General features: G+C 39.8%; 1 pseudogene across 1 annotated transcript in view; it reads left to right on the top strand.

Annotated features, from left to right (window-relative positions):
• The window catches only part of LOC114308197 (alpha-farnesene synthase-like), a 38738-nt pseudogene extending 24963 nt beyond the window's left edge, over positions 1 to 13775 (top strand). The window contains exons 4-5 of the transcript XR_014341314.1: positions 11950 to 12201; positions 13148 to 13775. The product of XR_014341314.1 is annotated as an alpha-farnesene synthase-like (transcript). The remainder of the gene's footprint in view (positions 1 to 11949; positions 12202 to 13147) is intronic.
• Positions 13776 to 15257: the final 1482 nt, after the last annotated feature.

Here is a 15257-nt window from a genome sequence, read left to right as displayed (position 1 = left end):
TATCGCATTGTTTAGTGCATTTCAAATCAATCGCGTTGTTTAGCATATCGTACTGTTTTGTGTAGTTTATCATTCGCACTATTTTGCGCACCTCAATCGAACTGTTTTGTACAGTTTATCATTCGCGCTATTTTGCGCATCGTACTATTTTGTGCAGTTTACATTCGCGCTATTTTGCGCATCGCACTGTTTTGTGCAGTTTATCATTCGCGCTATTTTGCGCACCTCAATCGCATTGTTTTGTGCAGTTTACATTCGCGCTATTTTGCACACCTCAATCGCACTGTTTTGTGCAGTTTATCATTTGCGTTATTTTGCACACCTCAATCGCACTGTTTTGTGCAGTTTATCATTCACGCTATTTTGCGCACCTCAATCGCACTGTTTTGTGCAGTTTACATTTGCGCTATTTTGCACACCTCAATCGCACTGTTTTGTGCAGTTTATCATTTGCGCTATTTTGTGCACCTCAATCGCACTGTTTTGTACAGTTTATCATTCGCGCTATTTTGCGCATCGCACTGTTTTGTGCAGTTTACATTCGCGCTATTTTGCGTATCGCACTGTTTTGTGCAGTTTATCATTCGTGCTATTTTGCGCATCGCACTGTTTTGTGCAGTTTACATTCGCGCTATTTTGCGTATCGCACTGTTTTTTACAGTTTATCATTCGCGCTATTTTGCGCACCTCAATCGCACTGTTTTGTGCAGTTTATCATTCGCGCTATTTTACGCATCACACTGTTTTGTGAAGTTTACATTCGCGCTATTTTATGCACCTCAATCGCACTGTTTTGTGCAGTTTACATTCGTGCTATTTTGCGCACCTCAATCGCACTGTTTTGTGCAGTTTACATTCGCGCTATTTTGCGTATCGCACTGTTTTGTGCAGTTTATCATTCGCGCTATTTTGCGCATCGCACTATTTTGTGCAGTTTATATTCGCGCTATTTTACGCACCTCAATCGCACTATCTTATGCTTTGCATATCGCATTGCGCTATCTTGCGCACCTTACCTGCACTTGTTAGTGCATTGCATCGCGCTATCTTGCGCACCTTACCTGCACTTGTTAGTGCATTGCATCGCGCTATCTTGCGCACCTTATCTGTATCGCACTGTTTTGTGCATTCACCATGCTCGTACTGTTTTGTACACCTATAGCATCGCACTATTTTGTGCATCTTCTTAGCACTGTTTTGTACATTCACTCTGCATCGCACTGTCTTGTGCACCCTTTGGTCTAGGAGACCTTAAATCCTCTAAAGGTGTAATTCCTTTGGTGTTTGTCGTGCCCGAACGACTTGCAGTGGTCTGGTATAGCCACCTGCTTGTGTTTGAGGTAAGTTCCTAGGAGACTAACTGAGACGGTAGAAACTAGAGTTCAAATGGCTCGTACCTAGAACGCAAAGGTTCGGGATTTTCGAGACTGAAGTCTGGTTTAAATACCTAGGGATATATCATCGGCTTGAAATCTGTATGGCAGCCCCATAGATTGAGATAGCATATGTATGCACCTCAATTCTGGATACTGAATTAACCTAGTCTGTCACCCTGTTGGAGAATAGGGAAAGCTGCGACCATAGTCAGGGAGAAAAGTAGTACCTGTAGTTTAACAGAGAAGAAAAGAAAGATTCCCACATCAGCATGAGGTAGGGCATTGCCGAGGTAAGTCATTGCCAATTGCCCCTGTAAGGTACCTCCTTTTTTCTAGCTATCACATTGCATTTTAGTCATTATAGTGCATCGCATAAATCCTGAATTTTCAAACCGGCTTCGCGTAGCGTATAAGTCCAATTTTCAAACCGGCTTCGCGTAGCGTATAAGTCCAATTATCAAAATCTTTCTGCATATCATTTTGCATCCTACCCCTAAACTACGCTGATTTGATTCCTTGCAAAGGGATATGTAGGCAGCCTACGGGCACAACCATTTATTTATCTATATTTTGTTTGTTTGTCTAAGTCTTCGGCCTTGTCAAAAATGGGTCGTCTCTGGGCTTTGACACTCACTCCCGTCACTTCTTGACTTCCGAGTTCTGTCAAAGAGGGGCAACTGTAGACACCCCATTTTTGACCGCCTTTAAGACTTGGACGCGACTGATGGTTTTGGAAGTTGTGCAGTGCAAAAGGTCGATTTCTTCGGCAAGAGGAGAGTCAAATCTCAACTTCATACCCCTTTTTGGACCAAAACAATCTTGATCAAAAGATTTTAGACCTTAAAACCCTCTCTTTCAAAACGTTTTTGAAATAAAGTTTTTACGATGTTTCGAGGCTCGCATTTTGTCAAATGTTGCGCTTTTCGGTAAACCGAGCAAGGACAAAGTGGAAATGAATGAAAGAGAGATGAAATCTTTGAAAAATCTTTCCAAATACCTTGTCTAGGGGTTTAGAGTTGAAGAAAAGAGGAGAAGAGAAAGCAAAACTAGTTTGGGAGAAGTTCGGCATGAATCCGGATAGGACCAAATCTGCGGGGCTTCACCGAAACGGGCATAACTCTTTACACAGGAGGAATTTTAATGCGAGGTTGGAGCCATTGGAAAGATAACTTATGGGGCTTAAATGGGGTCACATGGAAAGCTAGAAACTCAGATAGCCGACCAGCTTTTTTGGTCAAAAGTGGTTCAGCATAAATCCGGGAAGGAGAGAAAACATCTGCGCGGCTTCACCGAAACGGGAATAACTCCTTGCACAGGAGGAATTAAGATATGAGGCCACCATCGTTGGAAAGATTACTTCTGGGGCTTCATTTTTCACGCAAGAATCTCCTAAGGACAAGTCCGTGTGGGGGAGATATGGTTGGTTGAAGTCTGTTTGGACCGAATCTGCGCGACTTCACCAAAACTGGCAAAACCTTTTGCACAGGAGGAATTTTAATGCAAGGTTTGCGTCATTGGAAAGCTAATTTCAAGGGCTTCATAGAAAACCAGCTTTGGGGCTTGAACCTTTTGACCCCTGGTCGGCCAACTAGGGGGAGTGGCCGGCCTGTTTCTTGCTTTTTGCCCTCTCTGAATACTTTACAGCTGTGCCAGCTGGGGGGCATTTGGTGCATCCTCCATACACGTGTATGGAGGATCTTTGAAGCTTCTAAGAGAAGCTTTGACCTCTCTTCTCTATAAGAGAGGCCCTCCTGTTCATATCAAAGGGTTAGACATTTTTGCTTAAGGCTTATGACCTCCCTCCTCCATTGTCACTATTCCAAGCTCCAAAACCCTAATTTTCTTGGTCCATTTGCACTACAACCCTTAGCACCACACCTCCATCATCCATTCCAGACCTTAGAAGTCATTTGCAGAGGTTGAAAGCTCACCAACTTGGTTCAAAAGCTGCTGGAGGTCGGCTCTTCAAGGGTAAGTATCTATTTCTCTTAAACTTGCATTTTTTTGCTTCATTACTTAGCTTCACTTGCAAGTATTTCTAGGCTTTTTCATAAACTATAAAGTGTCATATTTTGAGCTCCTCTTCAACTTTGTTTAAGGGCACTTTGTTGTTTGAGGTCATCTACTGCCCCTTACCCTCTATCTCTCTTTTAGGGCTATTTTTGCATCATACTTTAGCCTTACTTGTGAACATTTTTGAGATTTGTTATAAACTGGAAAAGGGTTTTTTTTTTAACCTCCTCTTTAAGTTTTCTTGAGGTCACTTTTCTGTTTGGAGTCATCTCCTTCCTTGCATGCTTCATTCCTTCATATTTAGGGCTATGCATTAGAGCATTTGCATTGAACTTGTTTTGGCCTCTTAGCCACTGAAATCCGTGGGATTTTTAGTGGCTTTGATGAGGTTTTGAGCTTTGAAATCATAGAGGGGTGACCCTCTCACCCCTCATTTTCTTTACTAGCATCATTGGCTTTCCAAAGGGGCTCTATTTTGCATGCATTGAAGTCACTTTTTAGGCCCAATTTTTTGGGTTTTAAGGTCTGCCTTAGGTCTGTCTGGGGCCCTTTTGATCATATTTTATGTCTATAGTGCATGTGTAGAACAATTCCATTCAAGGCCTTTTGAGGGGGCCTTTCATCGTATGCTTCCTTGACTGATTTCAGGGCCAATTTTGTGAGTTTTATGGCTTTCATAACTCGTTTCCAAAGTTGGTTTGATCATGCTAAGTGTCTATCTTATATGTGCTTAACAACCCCTTGAATGGCCTTCCAAAGAAGCCCCTCATTTTTGCATGCATTGGCTGCATTGCAGTGATTATTTGGTCATATTTTGGCATGTTTTATTCACTATTTTTGGCTAGTTTGATGAGTTCTCATTTGCTTCATATACATGCCATGTAAACCATGCTTGCTAGCCGAATTTGCATGCCATTTTAGTCCATCATGTCAGCACTTTTTGACCATGCTCTAAACTAGAAATATGCATATTTTGGGACTGCCTTGGCTTTGTCTTTTGACTTCATGATCAAATAATGCTTGCTTTGTATACTTGTGGTTCAATGCATGTGCCTAGTATTGAGTTTCGGGGCTTATTCCAAGCATCGGGTGGCATATTTCCATGTTTCAGGATCATTTAGCATCATGTTTTAGTGCTGGAAATTACATGTTCATAGGCCATCTTTCACCCCTTGCCATGCTTTGGTAGAGTGGCATTTGATGCCTTAGGTTCGGTCCTCGGTACACGTGCATGTGTGCATGCATTTCGGTTGTCTCATTTTCATCTAATGGCCACTGATGTGAGTGTGGCTGAGGTCCACTCATGATTGGTGTAAGTCCATTATCCATTGTGTATGCCTTTCAATTCATAGCATTGCGTATGCTAGGTTGCGTGTTACAACTTTGTGTATGCCATGTTACATCGAGCATTGTGTATGCCATTTCATAGCATTGCGTATGCTAGGTTATATGTTAGTCACATTGTGTATGCTATCTCATTTGCATTGTGTTTGGGATAGGAGTTAGCCCGAGCACGGGAAACGAGGGACGTTTCGTACTCCGAGTGACGGACGTGTCTCAATTCCTCGTTACCGACACTCCGGATTACCCATGATGGAGTTTAGGTTTTGTTGTGTTTTTCATGTGCATTCATCTCATATTGAGTCGTGCAATTCGGCTCCTTGGCCATTATGCATCGATATGCGTGATTGGTGGCACGAGGATCGAGGATTACACTCCCTGAAGAGTAGTCATACATACATATGTGAAATACTTTGCCATGCCCCTTTGTTGCTCTTTGTTGCAGTAAATCAGAAATCAGCGGCCTTCTGGAGTGTTGCGCAATCTTTCGAAAACAATTGCAAACAGAGGCAAACCGGGGCATCGCAATGGATTTCCATGCCAAGCAACTCAAGCATGCATCTCCAATCATTCGGAACAGAGCTGAGGCAGTCCATAGGCTTGCATGCTAATTTACTCGCTTTCCTAGATTAATTTGTTAATTAATTAGGGTTTTGTAATATTTAATTATTCATTTCGGACTGTACTATTTATTCGGATTGTATTATTCTTTCGGACCCTCCGAGTGAGGGCACAATTGTAATAAGTGTGCGTGAGTGTGATGTATGTCTTCCAACCCCACGTCTTTCTTCCTTTTATTTACCAGCTTATGATGGTTAGATTAGGACATGTTTCAATTAGCATACAGTATGATAGCATGTTTGCATCCATTCATCTGCCTTGCATGTACCGGGCTCGGCGCATCATACGAACTGCATTTGTATTTCAAATTCCAAATTGAATATGTGCTACCTGTAGCATCATCATATGCCACGTTTAGAATAGCCAAGCCTATCTTAGTTGCATTTTGCATGTGTTGCATTAGGCATTTCAGTATAGTTAGGATCATGCATTGATTTCTAACATAGTTTCTGTTTTGGCTTGGAGTACAAGGTAAGCTTTTATGTTTTAGCATCCTTGCATGTGTGTGAGTGACTGCCATGATAGCATGCTTACCATGAGGCTATGTGCTTATATGATATATCTGCCTAAATGCCTGTGGGTGAAGGTTGGGTTATCCGAATTGGAACAATTCATTAAATGCGAGTTTTAAGCCCACTAGATAGTGGCAAATCATCTTGTTTTCTAAACCCACCCGAGGATGGCAAATCCACGTCTTAGACTACTTACGAGTAGCACCATCAAACCATTTTCAAATAAACAAACATGAAATGTTTTGTTCCAATTCAGGCGATTCAGTCTATACTTGTATGCTGTGCGCATCACATAGTAAATCTAGGCTAATAACCGGAATAAGAACGCATAATGTTTTCAAAACTAGAAATCATGGTTAGTAAAGGCCGATCATTGATCGGGCGAGCGGGGGTGCTCACGAAGTGACCTTCCCCAATCGTACCCAAGTTTCCCAGCTGAGGCAACTTTGGTGATGACGGACACGTGGCCTTAGGCAACGAGTCAGGGTTTCCTAGATTTCCCAAAATAAAATATTTAGGTGGCGACTCTGTATCTGGCAAAGCAGTCCATGTTTGGCACTTCTTTCAAAAAATCCATTTTCAAAAACGATTTGCCGGATTTGGACTCTTTGATGATTTCATCGGTCTTGCATTGCACTCTGCGAGATTAGATACAGGACCGTGACATTGAGTCCTGAACTGTAGTGAGCCCAATGAACAAAACGGGGGAGAATTTCCTCCCGGGACGTTCGGGGACGTCTACAGTTATGTCTAACACTTGTTGAAATTTGAGAAAAATTTACAAGTTGAAGTTAGACCGAGATCATGTTTAACACTTGTTGAAATTTATGAAAATTTTACAAGTTGAAGTTAAACTAAGGTTATGTCTAACACTTGTTGAAATTTGAGAAAAATTTACAAGTTAAGGCCAAGGTTGTATTAAACTGAGTACTTATGTACTTGCCGATGTAAACCGTTGATGGGTATAGCCAAGGTATCTCACCCCGAGAAACTTACCCAGTTAGAGAGTACATTAAAGATATGCAAAATATTCTAAAGTATGGAATCATACAAGAGTAGCAAAGGAAAGACAAATATGCAAGCAAAACAAAGAAGTTGTATTTATAAGAAAACACATCAGCCACGTGAAGAGCTTACATTGTTTCAAAGGAAAACAAAAGTGCAAAGTACAAGAGCAAAAGAAAAAACATCGAAACTAAGACTCTTCTGCGTCTTGAGGAGGTTGGGCCTAGAGTTCAGAAGACTGTTGAGAAGACATCTCGGCGGCCTTCTCAGCCGCGAGCTCGGCATCTATCTCTTGAAGGGTCTTGTCAAGGCTCTTGTCGGCTATGAGCGCATCCGATGATGCCTTCTCTGGAGTAGTATCTTTGGGAACCTCCTCACCCTCCTCATCCTGAGTCATGTCCAGGACTTGCTCATTTGAAGTAGGGGACTTGGCCCCAGCAGCTTCTTTTGACTTCCTCACCAAAGCCTCCTCCTCAGATTCAGAATCGTTGTCGGATTGGCTTGGAGTTGGGGGGAATGACAGAGGAAAGACGTCGGTGTTCCTGAGGGAGGAGTCATCTGGGACTTCAAGCTTTTTCAGCAAAGTCATCCAACCAAGGGTGAACCCCTTGTTGCATGCTTGCTTGACCTGTTTCTCATAATCCGCCGTCACATCGGCCACCCCCTCATTGTATCCCTTCTCATCGGCGGCCTTGAGCTCAGCATCTTTGGTGGCCAAGGCATCTTGGAGTTCCTTTTGGACCTCGGCCGTCTTTTCCTCGGCCTCTTTTCTCTGGGCCTCAAGAACCTTCTTTATGGCATCAGCAGCCTCTGCCTTTTCCTCGGCCACATCTTTGGCTTTGACAGCAGCCTCGGCCTGATCTGCCAGAGTCTTCATTTTGGATTACAAGTTTTTGTTGGTCCTCTGCAGACTAGTAGCCTCCCTAGTCTTGTCAGCCAACGCCTTCTTTGTCTCAAAAGATTGCATTGAGAAAGAGTGGGCATGTTGGATTGCTTGAAGAAAATAGACAAAACAAAAGTTATTAGAATAATTTTCTAAGTGTAAAAAAGAAAAGAAAGACACCAAGTGTGAAGACTTACTTGAACACAGCGCTGGAGTATCAGAGCAAAGTTTTCATACTCGCTCATCTCAGTGTTTCGGCCGAGATCTCCAGGGAGGCACAAAGCGATACTAAGAGCGACGCCGACATTAACGTCATCGGCACTATCGCCAGCTCTGACTGGCCTGTCCTCCAGTGTAATTTAGGGGGCCTAAGGGGAACCAAACTTCATGGAGCCTAAAGCTGTTGCAGATTCGGACCTCGGCCTCTTTGACCGAGTGGATTCGGACGGTTGGGCCTCGGTGAGCCTCTTCTCGGCGGTAGAATGGGACTTATCGCTCTCAGCCGATTTGGAGATTGGCAAGGTGTTCTCAGTATCAACTTGAGTCACCGTTGCCTTTGGCTGAGCCTTCTTTATCCTTTTTTGTTTTGGCTTTGGCTGGGTTGGTGCTGGTTGAGCATCAACTGAGTCAGAAATATTGGCCAAAAGATCCTTAGCAACTACTTTCTGGCGGCCCATCTCAACAGCAAAAGCAGTTCGGCGTCGTCGATGGCGTTGAGATGGAGGGATCAGATATGGAACTGAGGTTGATGGCTGCTCTACTGGATCTGAGGTCGATCCTTGATCTGGCCGAGACGTGGAGGCAACTTGAGGAGTTGTGGCAGAAGGGGGAGATTGACTTTTCGGATTCTTCTTTAGAACGTCGGGGAGTACTGATTTGTATGTTGGGATAAAGTTGAGTACCAAAGGGGCTCTGCGCTTGTGGACTGGCAAATCCAAAAGCTTCTTCAAGTCTTTGCTGGGGAAGAAAGACTGGCGAAAGCCCTTTGGTGGCTGAGGGAGAACTGCAAAAAGAATTGCACAGACATTAGAACCAAGTATTGAAGACTTTAAAAAACAAGTAAGTATAAACACTAGGTTCTTACCATTACCCTCTACAAAAACTATTCAAGGAAGAGGGTAGAGGTGGAGGTCCTCATCTGGAGCGAACTCCCAGTTCCCCGAGGTAATGAAGTAATCATCCCCAGCTCCCTTGTTGGAGTCTGGGAGGTCGGCCACGATTTTATACTCTGTGGACCTCGGCTTGAGGTAGTAAATATAACCTTTCTCTTTTAGTGAAAGGCCGTACAAAGTATAACAGTATTGGATTTCGGCTAAGGTAACCCTAGCATTCTCTTGTCGGGCTAAAACTATTATGCCATTGATGACTCGATAGGAATTAATGGCGAGCTGCATCGGGTTCAACTTATAGTAATGGAGGACTTCTCGAAAAAAGATGTTAAGTGGAAGCCTAAGCCCACACTCGATAAAAGCTACAATGGGAAAGGGCATAGACTCAGTTGTAGGCATGATGGAGTCATTCTCCCCAACCAACCTCAGATAAATGTCGGCCGGGGTGTCAAACTCCTGCCTAAAGTGTTCTAACTTGATCAGGGTGTCTACCCTATGCTTCCATATACCCATGGCGTCGGCTTAGATTGAAGGAGTTGGATTTCAGAAAGAAGGGGTTTTTATAGAGGTTATAAGGGACCTCGGCAAAAACCTAAGATGTGAGTTGGGGTAAGAATTTGTGGGATCGTTTCAGTTCTTCTTAGAATTTAAAGGTTCTATAAACATGTCCCAAACCTAGATCTATGAAAACAAAGATTGGAGGCAAGAATCTGGAAAAAACACGGCAAACAGAAACAAGAACAACGATTCAGAGTCAAGAATAAGGGTGAATCATCAAGAATACTGTGACAGAGTGTGTGCCAAGATGTAAGGCCAAGAACAGTGGCAGAATGAACAAATATGAGGATATTTTGAGTGTTAAAGAATAGTTTGGGTAAAAAGCAAAATCATGAGAAAAATATGCTCAGAATACATGGTTGGACTCAATAAGACAAATGTGAACAACATAGCGATTATAGTATGCAGATAAAACAGTTTAAAAAGGAGTAAAAGACGAGACGAGGGAAACAGTTACTTACAATGGAAAAATTAGAGTCGCCGAGATCAGATGGTGGCTGCAACTAGAAAGGTGCAGCAAAAATCCTCGCCGGAAGGAAGTAAATGGAAGTAGTTGCAGAAAGCTTCGCGGGAGTAACAATGGCAGACTTGGGAAGTAAAGTTAAAGAGAGAGTTGAGAGCTTGAGAATGAGAATGCAAAAGTGAAGAGACGAAGAGAGAGAAATTGATTTTTGATCAAAACGGAAAAACGGCGGCAAAAAGGCCATTAATGTGCCTAAAAGAGCGTATGTGTCAGACAGCGCACGCGAAAAGAAAAAAAAAATTTCGACTTACAGGCGCGTAACAGATACAATCTAGTAAGGGGAAGACGCGTGTCCTAAACGGTTGAGTTACTATGCATAACAGCTCATACGCGTGAAGGAGCTCATGGAATTCATGTTCTATAGAAGACATGTCGGCCTGGAGGTGATCTCGGCTGAGGAATTTGAACAACCCTGGTTAGTGGTTCTAAAACATTGATAAAGAGTAGACTATAGGTCTTGGTCAAACTGAGTCAACGAGTTCTTACTTCGGCAGTGAATACAGAAGCGAGCTTAGCCAACATTCTAAAAGGTAGAACTGGTATAGGTTCCATCACCTTAGGATACCGAGGTAATAGAACCTAGGGGGCAGTTGTGGGGATATATTTTCTGAGTACCAACACGTGGCCAAGGTGACGCCGACGTGTCAGCCGAGGTACCACGTGTCCTGATCGTGACACCGAGGTGATCTCGGATAGGCCGAGGTTATCTCTGAAGATATCGGAATCTGGGATAAGCGGATAAGGGACAGGAGTCCTAGAATGAGGAAAGACTTTAGCCTGGATAATGATAAAGCTATAGAGGAGTGTATCTTTATCTATTGAAGAGTCCAAGATAAGCACAAAGCTAAAGTCCATTGAAGCAAGGCTTCTATTGGGATTAGGATTGAGTTAACTATAAAAGAAAGGCACCCCAATGGGTCTAAGGTATGCAATTTACATTCTGAACTGTGAGTTAAGCACTTGATTTATCTTTGAGAGATAATTGACTTGATCGTCGGAGTGCCTCCGGGTGGACGAACCACCGCCGAAATCTCTTCTTTCTGTTGCAGGTCAGTCAGGTGCCATCTATTCTGCCAGTGCTCTTCAATTGAATACTGAGTTTGGCAGTGTAGTCGGAAATTTACTCACACAATATGTTCAACAAAATTTACAATATGAACGATTCAAATAATCAAAATAAATATAAGACAAGTCTCCATTAAATCTCATAACATGTGTGTTGTGTCTCAAGACACAAGACGCTCCCTAGGTGCTCTTCAAAGCCCCATATTAAAACATGTTGTAAGCCAGTTAAAATTAAAAATAAAAATAAAGTCATTATAAAAGGAATAATAACAATAATAATACATTTACAAAAACAAGTAACCACTAAGCACATGCACTTCTTAACAAAGGCATGTGAAAGACCCTACAAAGGTTGGTGCAAAAATTTTGGACTAACTCTCGTCTAGAATTTCTTAAAGGCTATCAATTTTTTGAAAATTCCAAACTTTTATTCTTCGATTTTATTAACCAAACAAAACAATCTTCAAAATACCTAACAAAACAATAAACTCTCCTGGTCCTGAGGCTCGACACAAAAACAAATCTCTCTATCCAATGGGCAAAAAAATAAACATTATCAATGTCTATAGTCCCTCAATAGGTAATGATGAATATGATCCATTCTTTAGCCAAAGGTCGAGCAAGAATTTCTTCTTTTAATTTGAAAATCTAACAAAATAAAACTAATAATTAAACTCTGTGTGGCCCATCTTAATTACAAGAATATAAATATGAAGAAAAAATATTAATTAAATTAGTATATAAATATAAAATAGTGTCTACACCTACCATTTCCACCATCAACACCACTTCTGTCACAACCACTGTCATCTCATTTTCAAGCTCACAAAAAATAAAAATAAAAAGTTCTGTGTGGAGGTCATATTATGGGAAAATATTTTTCTAAGAAGCAAATTGAGTTTGAGTTTGTTAATGAAAAACCTTGTTTTTTTCCCCCTCTCAGTGGGCAGACTTTTGCAAAGCATTACTTGTGGAAGCAAGGCGGTACAACAAGAGTTACACACCAACCCTAGACGAGTATCTTGAAAATGGGTGGGTTTCATCATCTGGACCTGTTCTTTCTCTGCTTGCATTTTTCTCTGTTATGGAAGAGACAACAAGAGAAGAGCTTGTAGATCTTTTGGCAAAGAGTGATGTTCTTGGGCATTGTACATCAATGATCATTCGACTTTGCAATGACCTTGGAACTTCTGCGGTAATTATTCTCTTCGTTAAAATCTACTCGAATAATTTTCTAATCCTTGCCTTCATTCAGTTTTGATTAGAATAAAAAAATATTAGGGAATATGCATTTGGTTAAGATGAAATTTTTGTGAGAGAATTGTAATAAAATTTGGCATGTAAGCTACTTTCACGAGAAAAACAAAATATTTTCACCATCTATTTCTAAACAATTTTTTTGAACATTTTCAGAATGCACTAAAAATTTGTTTCGAAAACTATTTTAATGCAAAAATGAAAATGATATTTGAATTTTTCATTCTTTTGTCTTCAAGCCGCATGGAAGTTGGAACTGTTTGGTTACAATTTTGTTTTTGTTTTTTTGTTTTTTGTTTTGTTCTATTTATTTATTGATTTTTTGGTGTATTTGTTTTCAATTTTTTACGAACACAAACTTGTTTAGTATATTGTTTCTGAAAAAATAAAATAAAATAAAAAAATAATTGAAAACAATCGAGTTTTAAGTAACACGTTTCTTTGAAATTCAAAAAAAAAATTTGCAAAAAAAAAAAAAAAAAAAAAGAACTTGGTGGGTCTTTTCAAACCTTTTAATTGTTTTCCTTATGAAAATACAAAGAATTAAAATAAAAAAAGAAAAAAATTCCTATTTAAGTACAACCCATATCAACATGGTAATTTGAATTTTAATTTCTTGCCCACAATACTAATTTTGGGCTCTGAGTGAAATTGTTTCTTTTATAAGGAACTCACTATCTAATACTTATGATCAGCTATGTTTCTACGTGGTTAATTACATGATTACTTCTTCGTAGACTTATTACTTTCATATTAAACAGATACACAACATTTTTAGATTTTTATTCTTTTCCTGCACTTTTTCACCTCTTTCACCATAAATAAACTCTGTTTTTTTGGGATATTAGTGCCATGCTTTTGAACATTATCGATTTTAACTGCAGGCAGAACTAGGGAGAGGAGATGCTCCATCATCAATCCTTTGTTTCATGAGAGAAGCCAATGTCTCAGAGGAGATAGCCAGGAAGAAGATTAGAACCACAATAAAGGATACATGGAACAAAATTAACCATGAATTCATCACCCAATCTCCTTTTTTGCAACCATTTGTCAAATACACTGTCAACACAGCTAGAGTGGCTCATTTTATTTACCAACATGGAGATGGTTTTGGTAATCAAGATCGCGAGACTCGAGCCCAAGTCCTCTCTATGCTTATCGAACCTTTCAAGTTTAATTGAAATGGCAGTTTTTAGAGTAATTGCTCAATATTTGAGTAATTGCTCAAGTAGTTTCTGAGTACCAACTCAATATTTGAAGCAATTTAATGGTGCTTGTTTAATTAGAATAATCAACTTCTTTCTAGCTCGGGTATAGACCAGAGAGATTCAGTTCAACCTATTGGACCCCCATAGGTCTCACCAAATAATTTGAGTCTTTTTAGAGTAATTATTGAGTAGTTTTGAATAGTTTGAGTGTGTTTATTTAGTTTAAATTAATGCCAGATGTGCATATGTTTGCATAAGAAAAATGTGTGAGGGTCCGAAATCATTTGGCTCGAAATTGGCTTGAAATCCAAAACGATATCGTTTTGGGTTCCCTTACTGGTAATATGTAATAAAATTCTCTTACCAGTAAGATATATTACAATTCACTTACTCGTAAGATAATTCAAAAAGACGCCGTTTTGAATTCGGGGCAAATTCGAGCTTGAAAATTTCAGGCCCTGTAACAGCTCTGGTTTGCATAATAAATAAACATTGTGTTCCTGTCAAAAAAATAAAAAATAAACATTGTGTACGATTCTATAGTTTAATTATGTCCTAATAAAAAAAACTAATATCAGAAATTAAAGGAAAATAGGCGATCTCCTAGTAAAGCTGCATTCTCTCGTGGCCACTTCTCATTAATTTATTTGTGGTGTATTCATTTTTTACTCATATATCTCTTACATCAATAATGCTGTCTCCTTTGTCTAAAAAAAAATTAAAAATTTGAGATATGTTTGATACACACAATTTCCTCTCCCCCGATTTTCACAATTTCCTCTCCCCCGATTTTCACAAATGAAGTGGCCACATAATGCAATTTCTATACCAATTAGAATGTAGGTCAACATTTACATATTACTTGCCACCTCATTTGTAGGGATTGTGAGGGAGGAACTTGTGTGACTAAAACATGAGAAATTATTCAATAATCCCGAAACATTATGTGGTCATATTTTAAATCAATCACCAATTACTTAGCCCCATGTTATTCTCACATCCCCAACATAAATTATGGGCCCCTACCCCTCTCTACGAATTAAAACCTTATAAAACACCACGTCTCCATACTTCAGGAATATTGCATAAACACCCCTATAACATTGTTGTTAAAAATTGGCTACCAAATTTAAAGAATTAAACAAAGTGGTGAAAGTGTTGTTTTGTTTGGATATTAATAAAAGGACTAAATATTACAATATTTTCCTACTCACTGGTATGTCACTTATCCGATTGTTGAAGTTTTGCTTCAAATTTCAAAATTTATTTATTACATAACACGTCACTTAGAAAAAATAAAGTAAAATCCGTTCACATGTACGACTTTTTTTCTAATAAGAACATGCATTGGGCAACTATTGGATAACTATTTTTTTTTAATTGAATCCAACGACTGCTGTAAACAAGAGAAAATAAATTATCACATTGGTCTAAAAAATTACGTGAATGCCTAATCAAAGGTATTTCTTATAATTTGCTCACCATTATTTTTATTCTTTAACCATATAAACATATAATTCATTATTATTAGTTGAGCACACCCAACCAAAACAGTGTAATTTACTCATCATTGGTCATTGGTTTGAAGCATTGTTCTTAGTGTTGGGGGGAATTCATCTAGTAGAACTAGCAAAACAGTAACAGATGGACCAAATTAGAAAAATGAAAATAAAAAGATAAACAAATTATTTTTCCTGTATAGAGTACAAAATATTAGGTTGTCGTGATTAAACATTGCTATAACTTTATATGAAAAATTATGGGTTCGAGCATTAAGGAGTGGATC

Source organism: Camellia sinensis, chromosome 9 (genome assembly GCF_055761805.1).
Source record: "Camellia sinensis isolate YWXY chromosome 9, ASM5576180v1, whole genome shotgun sequence".
NCBI classification, from domain to species: domain Eukaryota; kingdom Viridiplantae; phylum Streptophyta; class Magnoliopsida; order Ericales; family Theaceae; genus Camellia; species Camellia sinensis.
Note: the sequence above shows the minus strand (reverse complement) of the source record. Positions and strands in the feature narration are given on the sequence as shown.